Here is a 16848-nt window from a genome sequence, read left to right as displayed (position 1 = left end):
TAATGTGCTGGCATGCAGCCAGTTACTCATCTGCAAGCTCAGATTCCTTGGAGACTAGGCCTAAAATGCCTCTTCAGTCTTAGCTGTTTTCTGAGTGTCTTTATTACTAGATAAACATGATGGATAAATCATTGCAGCTTCCAGAATGTGCAATGGACTTTATTCTATCCCGTTTATCCTGAGTGGTACAACTTTTATTGGATGTGCACTTATCTCATGATCAGTAGCAGCAGAAAAATCCAGATAAAGTATCCTTAGTAGGCTTCATCTTGCCTTGACATCCAGTAGGTGGTAGATGATCTGGCCGGATGAAGGGGAAAGTGTAACTCCTCACATACTTGTTTTTAAAACTTGATTAGATATATAGTAAGCCTAGTTGATCTAAAAAGAACTACTGGCCTCACTAGGAATAGAAGAGCTAGCGTATTTTGCCTGTTGCAAAAGCAGCATCAAGTCCAGCACGTATACAAAAGAAATCTCAACGGGCTGAGAGTAGGGTGGGTGCAGGTTTAAGTGCTCCCTAACTTCCCTCGCAAGTTACAAACTTGGAGGACACATGGTGGTTTCTAGACACTTCTTTCAGACCTAAGGTCAGTGGTAACTGGATGAAACAAGCTGTCTACATTCTTAAGTAGAATCTCATGTTATCTTTATGTTAATGGATGGCTGTTCCTCTAAAAAACATGGTGCACTACAGCCTTGTACATAAGCTTGCTGCAGTTTCTATGCTACAGTAGTATGTGTGCGCTGAGACTTTTCCATGTGGTCTTGTCCTCCCTCCCCACTATTAACATTTTTCATTCTTAAACCACAGCTAATGATACCGTATCGGAAAGGAGCTGTACTTTGCAGAGCAGCTAGTACCCACTGCGTTCCTGAAAAATCAAGTGGCATACTATCAAATGTTCAAGCATTAAAAGGTTCTTGCAACACTTCAGTAGCAAGAATGGAGAACCACATCGGCCAGCAGTCTCCATGTATCTTCCAGCCCTTGCTCCACCATTTTTCCCTGGCTGCCTCTTTTAATAAAAACCTAAAACACTCAAGTTAAGTTACACCAGTGATCCAGCTAGTAAGTGGTTTATACAGCTTTTTAAAAGAGAAAGGAAAAGAGTAGGAAGGAGGCTAAAGAGAAGACATATTTTTTATTCTAAAAGATCAGACTACGGGGTTAGTGCCTGTTTCAAAGCAGCTTTTTAACCTCTTGTTGATGCATTCATCTTGCCCCAACTGCAACAAAACATGCCTCTCCTGTGTCGGTCCCTACTGTCACAGCAGGCGCTGCAGCCTTCCTGCAGCTCGGCTTCACACCCAAAGGTGCACTTTTGTCTACTGAGACGAGACAGATGCCAGTTACAAAAGTGAATGGTATTCATCTTGTCTTGAAAGCTGGTAACCCTACATCTTGGTAGTGCAGCTGTTACCAGGAGCTCACTGTATAGATGTTGAAATGTATTACTAAGCTTTGTTGCACTGGAAAGAGTAGGAGTCATGATAGCTGTGGTGTGCAAGTAATGTGTGATTAATTCAGATGAAGCCCTTGGGATCTGTAATCGCTCTGTTGCCAATTTCACCATCTTACTGCTCCATTTCAGTCTGCCGGTAGGAGTGAGAGCACAGGTTGCAGGTTGCCTCTGGTCACAATTTTAAAAACAACCATTGTTTGTGTGGTTGAGCTTATCTTTATCATAACTTGCTCTTGAGTAGACAGGGCTTACATTTGCAATGGGCCTGTTTCAAAGTGCCCCCTTGTGGCTGCAATGAGACATCACTACAATAACTTTGGGTGCTTGCTTAGGCCTGCACTGGGGCATGCATAGCTGGATTCTATCGAGGCTATTTCTAGACTGAATTATGAACACCCATGGGCAGGTTTTCTCATTTGCAATTTACAGTCTGCTTTAAAGCATCTGTACTGAAACGAAAGTATTGCTTCAAAGTAAATATGCGTAGGATTGGAGCAGCCTTCTAAGTATATTTTGCACGGCGACTAAATCCCTTAAGCCTGAAAAGACAGACCTGAAAGCATGTGGCTAATATTTGTGGAAATCTCAAAGGAGAGGTTTAAGAGTATTTCCAGTACTCTGAGCTTCAGGGCCAAGCTTTTCCTCTTTATTCCTCCCCATGAGCAGTCGAAGCAGAATACATTAGGCAAAACTAGCTAACATAACCATGTTGGGACCATTTATGCAAAGTGGTTTTGTTCATTTAAATCAGCCTTCCCCAGTGTGGTGTCCTCCAGATGTTTTGTTTCTGTATATCTAAACATTCCAAGCAGCACAGCACTGGCTGAGGCAGACAGGAGTAATGGTTTAAAACATATGGAAAGCACCAGGTTGGGGGAAGCCTGATTTAAAACATCTGTATCTTGTGTTTCCTCTGAAGTTCAATGCTACTAACAAGGAATATGCAGAGGCAATATTACAGCTACCCAGTCAAACACTAAAAGCACCACTCTAAAGGAAGGAAGCACAAACAAACACCCCCGTAATAATAGGCTTGTGCAGAACTTAAGGATTTACTTCCTGGATCAGACCAGATGCCTCTGGAAAGCAGAAGACCATGGGTTGGGGGCAACAGTCCTCTCCCATTGGATTGTTCCCAGGATTTGGTTCCATTTATACCATGGCCCATTAGTGTGCATAGCCTTATCTTTCATGAATCTCCCTAATGCTTTTTCGGAACCATCCCTACATTAATGGTCACCACCGCTTAACAATAACCAGTTCCACAAGTTTATTATGTGGCCTGTGAAGAAGCGTTTCTGTTTCTCTGTTCTTGAACCTGTTGCAAATCAACTTGATTGGCATAATCCTGGGCTCTTGTATAATCACAGTGGGAGTGCAACAAAATTATCGAACCTCTCCGTTTGCAATTTTCATCAGCCTCCCTCTTTTACACACATCTTTTATTCTTTTTGTAAACTAAAAATAAAAACGTTTTAACCGTACCTAGTAACACCTGCACTTGCTTGGATTGCCAAAGGTGGAAAGTTCAACCCCTGGCATTCTCAGTTAAAAAAATGATCGGGTTGCGAGTGGTGTAAAAGCCTGAGATCCGCCAGCCAGAAAAAAACAAATAGTATGCCGTGGCAGGAGGTAGCTTCCTATGTGTGCAATCAGGCTTTCTAGTATGTTATTTACAGGACTGACGCTCCACCCTTCAGCCAAAAAAGCTTACGAAAAATCAGTGCTAAGGCCGATCCTGTCCTCAGGCTTATAATTTAAAAAGGCATGATGCAGGAGAAAAAGGGGAATAGGAGTGGAGAAAGCAACCCAGGCAAAAGTTCCTAAAGTCATGGCTCATGCCAGTAGTGGTTCCAGCTGCCTCGTCCTTTAATTTAGTTGCTCCCCCCTGTACCACTGCCGCTATTGTCAGGTTGATGCAGATTCGGTTCATGTTGGCGCAGAATGTTGAATTCGCTTTTTCTTTCACCCTGCGTAGAACCTGCATGCAACCAAACGCCCTGCTGCTGCTGTTGCTGCTGTTCTTTGCCTCTGGCGCCGTTGGTGTACAGGTGAAACTCGAAAAATTAGAATATCGTGGAAAGGTTCATTTCTTTCAGTAATTCAACTTAAAAGGTGAAACTAATATATGAGATGGACACATGACACGCAAAGCGAGATATGTCAAGCCTTTATTTGTTATCAGTGTGATGATTATGGCGTACAGCTGATGAGAACCCCAAATTAACAATCTCAACTTTGGGGTTTTCAGCAGCTGTACGCCATAATCGTCACAATTATAACAAACGAAGGCTTGACATATCTTGCTTTGCATGTCATGAGTCTATCTCATATATTAAACTCCAGTAGCTAATGAAAACAATTGCTTACATAAATGGACTTTTCCACAATATTCTAATTTTTCGAGTTCCGCCTGTATATGGGTTTCCCCCCTTCCCAAGAGCCAGCCAAGGAGATGCAGAAGCTTGCATTGGTTCAAGGAGGCCTTTTTTTCCTTTTTTTCTTTTTCTCCCTGCTAAAAGGATTGGAAGCTTTGCGCATATCTTAAAAAACAAAAAACACAACCTCTTCCTGCGTGGGAAGCCGCTCCCTTGGGAAGCTGCTAACCACCAGGGCAGGCAGCAAAAAATCAAAAAAAATAAGAAGAAAAGCAACCTCCAGCCCTGCCTGCTTTGTCACTGGGAAATGCCTGGTCTATTACTGCAGGAGAGCCTTGCCACGTGGTGCTATCCTGCCTCCACTCCCCTTTAATTAGCCAGATGATGAGGCCTGTGTGAGGCCGATCAATGGGAAGAGGTCAGAGTGCTCTGTCTCCAGTGCGGCTAAACAGAAAAGAGGAAAAGCGACGTCTGGGCTTTTCCTTTCGAGCGCAAGCTTCCGAAGTCCTCATCTAGAGGCGGGGAGGGTGGAATAGAAAGCTGTCCTCTGCTAATTGCTCTCTTTCTTGTCATGCAGGAGATGGCATGGAAAATTGCATTTGGCTGTGAGCAACATGTTTCTGTCTACTGGGGCTGGCACAAGCTATTTAATTGTTTGCAGTAGGTGAAAATAGATGTTGTCTTTCCCCCACCCCACCCCTTGACACACATATGCACAGCACACACCCTTGTGGGGACATTTGTTCAGCAGGGTCTTTACTCTTTCCCCTAGGTTTTTTTTAGTTGTGCGGCGAAAGGGAATACGAGAGAAGTGTCTAAGACAGCCTTTCTCAACCTTGGGGTCCCAGATGTTGTTGGACTACCATTCCCATCATCCATGACTGTTGCCCCTTCCGCCTATGGATGATGGGAGTTGTAGTCCAGCAACAATCTAGGAACCCAAGGTTGAGAAAGGCTAGTCTAAGATTATGCACTGGGTATACAGAGCAGTGGATACGGAGAAACTTTACTTTTTCATCATTCTAGGGCTCGGGGACATGTTCTGAAGGTGAATGTTCAGGACAGGCAAAAGGAGGTCTTTCTTCACAAACTAAGCACAGTTAAATGACAGAATTTGGCCACCAATATGGATGAATTTAACTACACCTGGAGGTCTCAGGGCGGTTCACAGAAAAAAAATCACACAATATAAAATCAAAATAAGAACAATAACCCTATAACACCCCCCCCAAAAAGAGCCACATTTTAAAAGGGTATAGGATGTCAATCAGGTCAACCAAAGGCCTGGTTAAAAAGAAACATTTTTGCTTGGTGCCTAAAGGTGTATAATGAAGGCGCCAGGCGAACTTCCCTGGGGGGAGCATTCCAAGATGGGGAGCTACTGCAGAGAAGGCCCTGTTCTCGTGTTGCCACCCTCCAGACCTCAAGGAGGAGGCACACGAAGACGGGCCTCAGAAGATGATCTCAGGATCTGCGTAGGTTACAGACCCCCTGCCTGAAGCCCTGGGTACTTGTGGACAATACGGAGCTAAATGGGACATTGGTCTAACTCAGCATAATGCAGGTTCATCTGCTGCAAGTTTGTGTCGACAATACCGAGTTTGGCAGTCCGACTTTATATAAGGCCTCTTCCTATGTTCCTTTTGGGGGTTTTCCTGATTAAGCCAAAGGCCACAGCATGCTGCTATCGCAAGCAAAAGCTTTTACCACCTTAGTTTAAGAGGGGAAACTCCTAATTCCTTTCACCCCAAAGATGGCCAGCTTTCATCAGTTGCGATCTGGCCAGAGTTTTGCAATAATAATAATAATAATAATAATAATAATAATAATAATAATAATAATAATAATAATAAATTGCAGCTTCAAAATCTGAAGACTGATTTTGATTCTAGGACCTGGGATGGCTGGCTTCCTGCTGGTTGCTTTCTGGTTGCTTGCGCAGTAATCTCCCCATGTTAAGTGTGGGATCCAGTCCCTGTTTCTTGTGAAGAAGGCCAGTATTCAGGACCACAGCCTATTCTCCCAGCTCAATCTACAGCAGCTGGAAGAGAGGAAAATGTGTGGGGGGGGGGCAGATGGAGAGAGGGAAAAGCAGAGGTGTACCCAGGGGTTGGCGAAACCAGCCCCTCCCCAGGGCGCAGGGCTACGGTGGTGGTGCAAAAATCACCTGTCAGACTATGGAGTGTATGACCGTACAGAAGCCGCTGTTGCAGCGAGATCAAACTCAGGAGAAGCTTCTTGGCCTCCTCACTCAACATCTCAAAGGTGTGCAGTAAAGTGCTTTGTGTCGGGAGGGGAGCGATCGTCGATGCAGCTCCTTGCACAAGAGACCCTAGGTACACCTCTGGAGGAAAGTTATAAAAGCGGGCGGGTCTCCGGAAGAATAAAAGGCGAGACTAATTAATATAACAAAGGAAAATGCATTGCATAACTGCCAGGATCTCGTGATCCATCACAAAGTCCAAAGGTGTCCAAACGTACTGTACTCTTCCACAACAAGCCCTCTAGAAATAAGGCACTGCTGATTTGCAGTCTTATATATGCCCAAGAATAAAAATAAATGAATGAATTGTTAACCCTTGCTTGACCGTCTTTTCATGTCTTTTCCCTCCCTCCCCCCCCACCCCGCCCAGTTAAATCTCTTTGCCATCTTCCCCATACTAGAAAGACACTTCTTCCACCCCAGAACCGTTCCACAAAGCACATTTTTCAGAAGTGTAACAGACCTTTATGATTGTTGTTTGGTAACCAGGTTAGGGCAGAAGGGGAAGTGGCAGACTTCAGCCCTACTGGAAAATTAAGCAGCGGAACCCAGTTTGTTGTGCAATCTGACTATAACCTGGATGGGTTATGCCAGTGGTTTTCAACCAGTGTGCTGTGGCACCCTGGGGCGCCTTGAATGATGGTCAGGAGTGCCGCGGGCAACACTGGCCTCTGTCCCTCTTTCCTTCCCTCCCTCCTCTGATGTGTCTCTGCCTCCCAAAGGCATGCACAGCTGTTCGTTGCAGCAGCCCTGGCTACAATCTTCCCAGCCGAATGGTGCCTCTGGGGTTGGCCAGGGGGTGCTTCTCAGGCCCCTGTGGGGCAGTGGGAGGAGGCACATTTTGGGGGGGCAGCTCAGAGACCAGGGGCAGCAGCTGCAGCTGCCCAGAGGACTCCCAAGGAGTGGGGAGAAGAGAGGAGGCCGAAGGAACCCTCCACAAGGGAGGGGTGAGGGGCTGCCAGCTCTGCAGGCAAGGGGTGACACAACTGGGCTCCTGAGCCCCGCAGGTGCCGCAGAAAATGAAGTTGGTCAAGGGAGCCGTGGACCCCAAAAGGTTGAAAACCTTTGGGTTACAGATTCAGAGATCAAGAGAAAGGTTGAGAATGTTACTATTGTATGGGATAACGGCAGCCAGAGTTCTAATAGCCAGAAACTGGAAAAATAAGATACTACCTAACATTACAGATTGGCAGACTCTAATGATAGAATATCTACAGCTAGCGAAAGCTTCTGGAAGGGTAAGAGAACAATCAAAACAAAAAGTCCATAAAGAATGGAAATTGTTTAAGGAGTATATGGAGAATAATGGTATAGGAAAATTCCTATTAGCAGAATTAGACTGAACCAAGTAAGATATTAAATTAGAGTAAGTAAAGAGATAAAAAGAAGGGAATAAAAAAAATGTATAACTGTGCGAAAACTTGGGTAAAGAATAACATATACAGCGATACTAATTGGGAGTCTTTATTTAAAAACAAGAATGTTTTAAATTTTGGAAAATATGTAAAAAAAAATGTTTTGTGTTGTTTTGTTTTTTGAATAGTTTGTATAGTTTGTTTAGTTTTTCATCCTTTTTGTTGTGTTTATTAAGTGTGTGAATTGTATGAATGTTTTTAAAATAATAAAGTTTATTAAAAGAGAGAGAGAGAGAAAGGTTGAGATTCACGGTGGATAAGGTGTCACTTAAGGTTGTGCCTTACTCCCAGTATCGGAGGTGGTATGCTTCTCAATACCAGTTAGGAACATAGGAAGCTGCTGTCAGACAATTGGTTCACCTGAGTACAGTACTATAATAACAGTCTATTATTTATACCCAACTCACCTGGCTGGGTTTCCCCAGTCACTCTGGGAGGCTCCCAACAGAATATTAGTAATAATAATAAAGCAACAAAACATCAGACATTGAAAACTTCCCTAAACAGGGCTATCTACACCAGGGTTCCCCAAACTAAGGCCCGGGGGCTGGATGCGGACCAGTCGCCTTCTAAATCCGGCCCGCAGACAGTCCAGGAATCAGCGTGTTTTTACATGAGTAGAATGTGTGCTTTTATTTAAAATGCATCTCTGGGTTATTTGTGGGGCATAGGAATTGGTTCATATTTTTTTCCAAAATATAGTCCGGCCCCCCACAAGGTCTGAGGGACAGTGGACTGGCCCCCTGCTGGAAAAGTTTGCTGACCCCTGATCTACACTGACTGGCAGGGTTTCAGGCAGGAGTCTCTCCCAGTCCTGGGTCTGAATGTCCTCCTTCCAAGCAAGATGCGCTACCACTGAGCTACTGCCTTCCCACAGTTGCTTTGCAGAGCTCAGATAGAGAGGGTGCCAATTGCATTCAGGTCCTGATGGTGAGCTTCCCGAAACAGGATGCAGACCTAGATGATGAGTTTTTGGCCTGACCCAGGCAGGATTCTTCTCACGTTCTTCGGGGAGGGTTCTGTTATTTTTGCAGTTTGGCAGACCCTGAGCAGCTTCCCCTGACGATACGATATATTTGACGTGGATTGCCAAATGGCTTTGCAAACTAGCACACCCAAGAGCCTGCAGCTTAGAGCCTGCCCTATAGAAATCTGCCTGGCATTTTCACAATTGCCCCTGCTGTCCTATTTTGCTTCCTCTGGGACTCGCCATTCCTGCTGAAAAACCGGCAGTTTCAATCATTCTTAGCATATGATGTTACATGCTCACCAAGCAACTAATTGCCCTGCCCTGGAGAGCTGTATATCACCCCAGGAGCAGGCGCGTGGCACAGTTTCTGGATTCCCTTGGAAATAGGAGGGAAATGTAGAGAATGGGATGTTTTTAACCCCCAAGCACTTTAGACATCCTGGTTTAGAACTTCATGTAAACCTAACTCTAGTCCCACAATTGTTTGCAATGCCAGAGCTCAGCAACAGAATTTATGAAATAAATAATATGGCCTACAGTATAACAATCCCAACCAGGACTGGCAGCTCAGGGCATAAGATGCCACTGACCTGGAATGGCTGTTTGGCAGGATTATAAACCAGTTTGGATCGTCAGCTGGCAGGAGCCCTATTTAATGTTTAATGGGTCGCTGCCAGGGAAGCGACTCCATTAGGACAAGCAGGGGCGCTACCCCACCAGCCTCTGCCCTCAAGCCAGTCTGCACCTCCCTGCCTTTTTCCTTGTAACCAATCATGGGGTGGTGTAACTCTGCCTGCCATTTGGCTCTGGCTTCACCACCTGTGCGTCTGCCTGCCTCCTGCCCTACCGGTCTTGATGGGCACCAACCAGAGCCAGATTTACATATAAGCTAAACAAGCTATAGCTTAGGGCCCCACTCTCTTGGGCCCTCCCAAAAAAGTTTAAAGGAAAAAACAAACAACTGGAGGTACATTTCCAAAATATAAGATAAAAAAAATCAATTAAACCTGCATTCAGCAACAGCGTTTTGTGTTGTGTAGGCTCCTATGAGGAGACTCTTGAGAGTCCCATGGACTGCAAGAAGATCAAACCTATCCATTCTCAAAGAAATCAGCCCTGAGTGCTCACTAGAAGGACAGATCCTGAAGTTGAGGCTCCAGTACTTTGGCCACCTCATGAGAAGAGAAGACTCCCTGGAAAAGACCCTGATGTTGGGAAAGATGGAGGGCACAAGGAGAAGGGGACGACAGAGGATGAGATGGTTGGACATTGTTCTCGAAGCAACTAACATGAGTTTGGCCAAACTGCGAGAGGCAGTGAAGGATAGGCGTGCCTGGCGTGCTCTGGTCCATGGGGTCACGAAGAGTCGGACACGACTGAACGACTGAACAACAACAACAAGGCTCCTATGATGTAAGTAATAGGCCCCGCCTGCTAGCCTGCTCCCTAAAATTTCACTGGTTTGCCCATTTCTATATATAGGGTGCCTACATTCTGCACGGACCGGTTGCATGGCAACATGTGCAAATGGCTTTAGATACCTATTGGGTCCATAAATTACCATATAGCATATATTCAACACAAAAAAACTGTGACAATTTGTTGTTGACAAAGGACAGCTGGACATATAAAGGGCCCCATTACTTTCAGTAGCTTAGGGCCTCATGAAACCTAAATCCGGCCCTGCTCAGGATCCTACCTATCTTGTTTGTGTTTGGTATCTTCTGTTGTTGTTGTTTAAATCTGCTGCTTGTCAGCCTTTGTCCTGAGTGTCTGACCTCCATTTTTGACATCTTGATTCTCCTGCTTTGAGACTGTCCGGCCCATCTGGCTTTAACCTCATTCTGCCTTTGGCTCCCTTCTTTGGCCTTGATGCAGCTGTATCGATCAGCTCTCTTGACTCTTTGCTTGGCAGCCTGACTTGCTCATGGGTATTGATCCGGCGCAGATTGATCTCCTAGGCTCTGATCCTGCGAAGGCTGCTCACGATCCACCCTCGGTTTGATACCAAGATCGGACTCTCCTGACAGCAGTGTGGAACTAACAGGGTCCTAAATAGTTGCTCGGGTAGGTGCTTAAAATTAACTCATAGCTGAGAATGGGTTACTTTTTCTTAAATGCAAATAAAGCATCTACCAAAGAACATGATCCAAATGAGAATTTCTACAAATTATATCCCCCCCCCCCCAAAAAAAAATCATTGTAACAAGCAGGGTGCTTCTTGAGCTTGCTTTCCTGTGATCAGTTACAGAACAATCCTATATGTGTACTGGAGGGTGCAGCACCAAACACTAATAATAATAATGATAATGATAATAATAATAATAATAATAATAATAATAATAATAATTTATTGTTTATACCCACTCTGGGCAGCTCCCAACAGAATATTAAAAACACAACAAAACATTAAAAAAACCCACTTCCAATACCTTTTTGGCCTGCAAAAGTTTTGGATTGGAAATAATTCTGCTTTGTTTCCAACCAGTGCATGCCCGACAACTTCCTGCTGAGACCCTGTATGAAACTCTTCATACCACAAAGGTGCCGGGATTGTTGGGCTTCGGTTGTGGGGTTTTTTTTTGTCCTGCTTTCATTGTGCTGTAGCACAAGAGTGTCCCTCCATTCAGCAAAAACGCAGTAACACTGGGGAAGTATCGCAGAAGAACTAATGAAGCAGAATGATGTGTGGACAGCCGGGTATAAATCCAGCACAAATGCATTGTGAGTCAATGACATATTGCAGACAGAATATATCTATATAGGCAGACAGACAGACAGAGACGGTCTGGATAGAAGACAGACAGACAGACAGACAGACAGACAGACAGAGGTGGGTAGCCGTGTTGGTCTGCCATAGTCGAAACAAAATAGAAAATTCTTTCCAGTAGCACCTTAGAGACCAACTGAGTTTGTTCTTGGTATGAGCTATGAAGAAGTGTGCATGCACACGAAAGCTCATACCAAGAACAAACTCAGTTGGTCTCTAAGGTGCTACTGGAAAGAATTTTCTATTTTGTTTAGACAGAGACAGACAGACAGAGACAGAAGTCTGCCCCATTGAATTCTGTGGGGCTTTCTCCTAGTTATGTGTGTACACAACAAGTATTTGAGGGCTCTTCCTGTTACTTGGTTGGGCGGGGGGCGGACTGCCTGTGCAGATTTACGGCCCCACATTGCCGCATGGGGGCAGACCCTCCAAGTGCCCCTATTTTCCAGGAACAGCATTTACAGAAGCCATCCCGGTTTCTGACTTCATCCCAGAAAGTCCCGCTTTTTCCTTAGGACGTCCCTATTTTCATTGGAGAAACGTTGGGAGGGCAGCGACCCCCAAGTCAGGGAGCTTTCAGAAGGCATCTGACGGCAGCCCTGTAGGGAACTTTCCTAATGCTTAATTATGTTTTTATTTGTGTTGGAAGCCGCCCAGAGTGGCTGGGGCCACCCAGTCAGATAGGTGGGGTATAAATAGTATAAGAACAACAACAACAACAACAACAACAACAACAACAACAATAATAATGGAATAGGATACCCCTGTTTTCATCGGAGAGATGTTGGGTGGGTATGATGGGGTAGCCTGCCTAGGTTACAACTTCCGTGAGGTTTCAAGGCTAGGTTTTCCCCTCACACTCCAGGTTGGTACAAAAACTATGCCACCCAGGAGGACTGGCTGTGTTTGGCAGGATTTACTTCCAGCCAGGAAAGTGTGCAGTGAGGATTGTTGCCTTAGTTTCCCAGATGGTTGTGTTTGTGTGTGACCCTTATTTCGGCTAGGGGCCTAATAACAGGGCCTCTTTGGCCCCTCGCCCTCCATGCCTTGCCTTGAGGGGCCACGGCCACACATGCCTACTTGCAACAGACCATTAGAGGAGGCATAGGAACCTCTTCCTAGGGACCAAGGTCCCTTCCTCCCCTTCCCCCACAAAAGGGGGGCACCCCCCAAGTTGATAGGCATTTCCAATCAATAAAGTGCCAGTCCACAGTGTCATGTGACTGATTTTTGCAGGGTAGGAGGTAAAACTGTTAGCAGGAGGACTGGACTAACACTTAGAGTTTAATGGTGAATTTTGGACATAACATGCATGTAAAAGATTCGGATTATTAAATAAAAGATGCAGGAGGAAATGATTAGCAATAGGACCTACAGCAGGGCTGGGTTTAGGTTTCATGAGGCCTTAAGCTACTGAAGGTAATGGGGCCCTTTATATCTCCAGCTGTCCTTTGTCAACAACAAATTGTCGCTGTTTTTTGTTGTTGTTGTTGAATATATGCTATATGGTAATTTATGGACCTAACAGGTATCTAAAGCCATTTGCACATAACCAATTATGTATTTTATCAATGTAATTGTTCAACTGAAATACAATTAAGTAGTATATTAATAGTGATTTTTTGGGGGGAGCCCCCCCCAAAGTGGGGGGCCTTAAGCTATAGCTTGTTTAGCTTATACGCAAATCCGGCACTGGCGAGGAGGGAAGTCCAGAAGATTCTTTGGAATCTTGTTTTTATGTTATATATTGGGATATGTGATTGTAAAACTCGTGATTTGAAAACCAAATAAACAAATTTACATACATCAAGATTCTGCAGGGTAGGGCTTATTTGGACACCCCATTGTATTATATTCAAGTTGGCACCCCTTAAAGGAGTGCCGGGGCGGGGAGTCCCTTCTTGGCGGGCATCTTCCCCCTCCGTTCACTGCAAGGATTCTCCTCGACGTGCGTGTCCCGCATTTCGGAAGTCAGAAACGGCGGCGCGGATTGCGCCCCCGCGCGCGCGCCTATTTCTTTATTTTTATTTTTATTTTGCAATCTCCCTCGCTGCTTTCCCTTCCGCCTGCAAATGGCTTCTGCACCTTTAAATAATTCATAGCCCTGTCTTTTTTTTTTTTTTGCCTCTGCCTCCTGCATGGGGCTGGCTGGGGAGGAGGCAGCAGCAACAGCAGCCGCCCGAGCCTGGTGACATCAGCGCCAGGGCTTCAGCAGCCACCTGCTCCCAGCCAGAGAGAGGAAGAGAGAGGAAACTGCTGGGAACCCCCGAGGATCCTCCTCCTGCTGCTCCTTCCAGCCCAGATCTCCCCTCCACCCATCCCATCCCTTCGGGGACCCCTCGCCCTGCAGGTAAGGGGCGCCGATTGCATGGGCCACCGGGGTTGGGAGGGCTGGCTTTCTGCGTGCAGGGAACCCCAGATGATCCCACCGAGCCAGGCGGAGCCTGGGAGTTTTCTCTTCACCATCAGAAAGCTCTTCTTCTTCTTTTTTTAATTTTTTTTGCCTCCTCCTCTTCTGCCTGCAGCAGCTGCAGATTGGAGCCTCCCGGGTCCCAAAGGCAGATGCGTTCTGGGCGGTTTCTGTCTTCCATGACTCTTTTTTAAAAAAGTCAGGAGAGAGTAAGCGGGGAGATCGGGCGGTGGGGTAAGCCCCCACCCCACCCCGGTGCAAGTTGCAGAAAGGAAACAAAAGTTGGCCGGCGCTGCTGCTGCGTAAAGCCAGGAGGTCTTGGTTTGCTGGGAGCGGAACTTGCACTCTGGAACCCCAGCTGCAAGCATGCTGGCCTGCTGGAAATAAGTAAAATTAACCTTGGATCCCGAAAAGGGCTTTGGAAACAAGAGTAGTACGTAGTACTAGGTTGGAGGAAGTTGTCTGGGAATTCGGGGTTCTGGGGTTTCTCAAGAGTGGGGAGGTACCTCTGCAGAGGACATGTGGCCTTGTGGTTAGAGCAAGGGCACCTTATCGTCCATTGTTCAGGAAGTAGCAGTGGGGTGAGAAGGGGACAGACAGCTCTGCAGAGCTGGAGCAGAACCCTGAATTTCAGGTGGGCATCATGGGTAAGAATGGGCGCAGCAATAGAACTGCTGGCATGTTTGCAAAGCTAAGCAGGGTCCGGTATGGTTTCAGATTGGATGGGCAACCTTGTATTGAGACTCCTGCGTTGCAGGGGGTTGGACTAGATGACCATTGGGGTCCCTTCCAATTCTAGAATTCTGTGATTCTTCTGTCATGAGCTGAGTGTGACTGGATGACTATTCCGCTTCAGCTCGGGGTGGGGTGGGGGATATATGTGTATTTATTTTGCACGCTGAGCATTGTCGCTATTCTCTCCCCCCTCCCCTTTCGTTTCTTGCTGAAAAACTGGGGTGCCATTTCTGCACCCCATGCAGGAAATGAATGAGCTTGCAGAGCTCTTGAATGAAGGAGCATTCTGGCTTGGGTGGCCTTAGTTGCAAGATAAGTTCAGACGACAACGCGTGCGCCCCCCGCCCTCCATTTCTGGCCTGGAAGAGGTGGGGAATTCCAACTGAGAATTATCCCGCATACCCTTGTGGGTGCTCTGTTTATAGTGAAAATAGGGGGAGTGGTGTTGGGCAGCAAGCAGTTTGCATTTGGGCACCAGTAAATGCCTGACTTTTCCGTCTGCTGGCAGTGCGGCAGAGCATTCTCTTCTTTGAACGGCTTCCTGTCTCTGGCACCACTCCTGGCTTTCCTGAATTTGTGCAGTTGGCTCGTAGTTCACGACCAGGGGGCTATTCATTCAGTGTGGCTTGATTGAGGCAGGAAATCCCATAAGCGACTCTTCCTCTGCCCTGGCAGTAAAAATAAAAATAAAAATAAAATTTAAATCATGCTAATAAATTAAATAACGAAACCACCTGCCGCCCTTTCAGGACACTCCAAATCAATACCTGCCATCATGGGCATATAATAACTCTGCAATCTTGACCATAGCATTCTCTGAATTAAATTGGATTGTGGGTGTGCAGCTACCCACCGAGGCGCCACTTCTTGGCATGACTAAGAGAGACAGGCTGGCAGTGTTGGGGTTCCTGAGTTTCCTATCTGCCCAAGGCTGTTGGCTCAGCAATCAAATGATTGGTTAATAAAGGAATCTCGGGGAAGGGGTAGCCCAAGTCATTTTGCTGCCTGAGGCGGAAAGACAAGAAGGCAAAGTCTTGTTCTGAAGCTGACCTGATTGACAGCCGACCCTCACGTCAATACTAGCAAAAGGAGGGACAGTGTGGCCTTAGGGGTCGTAGGGCAGGGCAGGTGGCACACACAGCTCTGCTTCCCAACACCTCATTGTCACCCATTAGTTATTGCTTCATGAAGCAGCTGACTCACTCTGTCTAATGGTAGGGCCAAACATGACCTTGGGAGCTTCATGAAGCCAGTTCCCTTGAATCTCGGATTTGTTTGTGCGCTTCTGGACTTGTATATTTATTCTACCCATCGCTGGTGTTAGGAAGAGTGAAATTACTTGAACTATAAACAAGGCTGTATATGATTTGTGCTTTCCCCTCCCCGCAAAGAAAACTGCAGCAAGAGAAGCTGGGTTCTGTATGCCTCTGTATTGAAAAAAAAGCACGAAACCCCAACACACATAATAAGAGAAATGTGCATATATATATATTTTTTTAAAAAAACCCAACAATTCTGCATTTTAGTATTTTGCATGACTTCTTTTGGTTTTGCTAATCATGAGTAGGGGTAATGAAGCAGCTGGGCATTAAAAGCCTCTCCTCTAACCCACTGGAAATCGTATTTAGCCACCTCTTTTGGCAAGCATTGCCTACACATTTTCAAACACATCTTTGCGTCATGCAGAGAGGGGGGGGGGTGAAATTAGCAGGAGGCTGTATTCTCTTCCGAATACCACAGTCTTGTGTTCTGGCAGAATCACATCCCTTCTTATAAATGAGGGTCAGGCCCCCTTTTGAATGAAACCGCTCTATTAAAATGGTAAAGGAAGTATTATTTGTATGGCATATTGTGCAAAACAGGCCTGTCTTTTGCAAGAGCGTCGATTTCACAATAGCTGATAACTGTTCATGGAGGTTTAAGGAACTAGGGAGATACCAAGGTGTGGAACAACATTTACCCAAATAATGCCGTTCAGGCATGATGATGATGATAATTTATTTCTTTATACCCCGCCCATCTGGCTGGGTTTCCCCAGCCACTCTGGGCGGCTCCCAACAGAATATTAAAAACACGATAAAACATCAAACATTAAAATCTTCCCTAAACAGGGCTGCTTTCCTATGTCTTCTTAAAGTCAGATAGTAGCTTATTTCCCTGACATCTGATGGGAGGGCGTTCCACAGGGCGGGCGCCACTACCGAGAAGGCCCTATACCTGGTTCTCTGTAACCTCACTTCTCGCAGGGTGGGAACTGCCAGAAGGCCCTCAGAACTGGACCTCAATGTCCGGGCTGAACAATCGGGGTGGAAGACTAATTGATTATTGGCAAATTGATAAGTAGTAGCTGTTGTTTTCCTTTCCATCAGGTCAGCTATGCACTGTGGAAGTGGTTTGGAAACCTGGTGCCCTGTGATATTGTTGGACTACAACACCGGTTG

Source organism: Lacerta agilis, chromosome 2 (genome assembly GCF_009819535.1).
Source record: "Lacerta agilis isolate rLacAgi1 chromosome 2, rLacAgi1.pri, whole genome shotgun sequence".
Lineage (NCBI taxonomy): Eukaryota > Metazoa > Chordata > Lepidosauria > Squamata > Lacertidae > Lacerta > Lacerta agilis.
Note: the sequence above shows the minus strand (reverse complement) of the source record.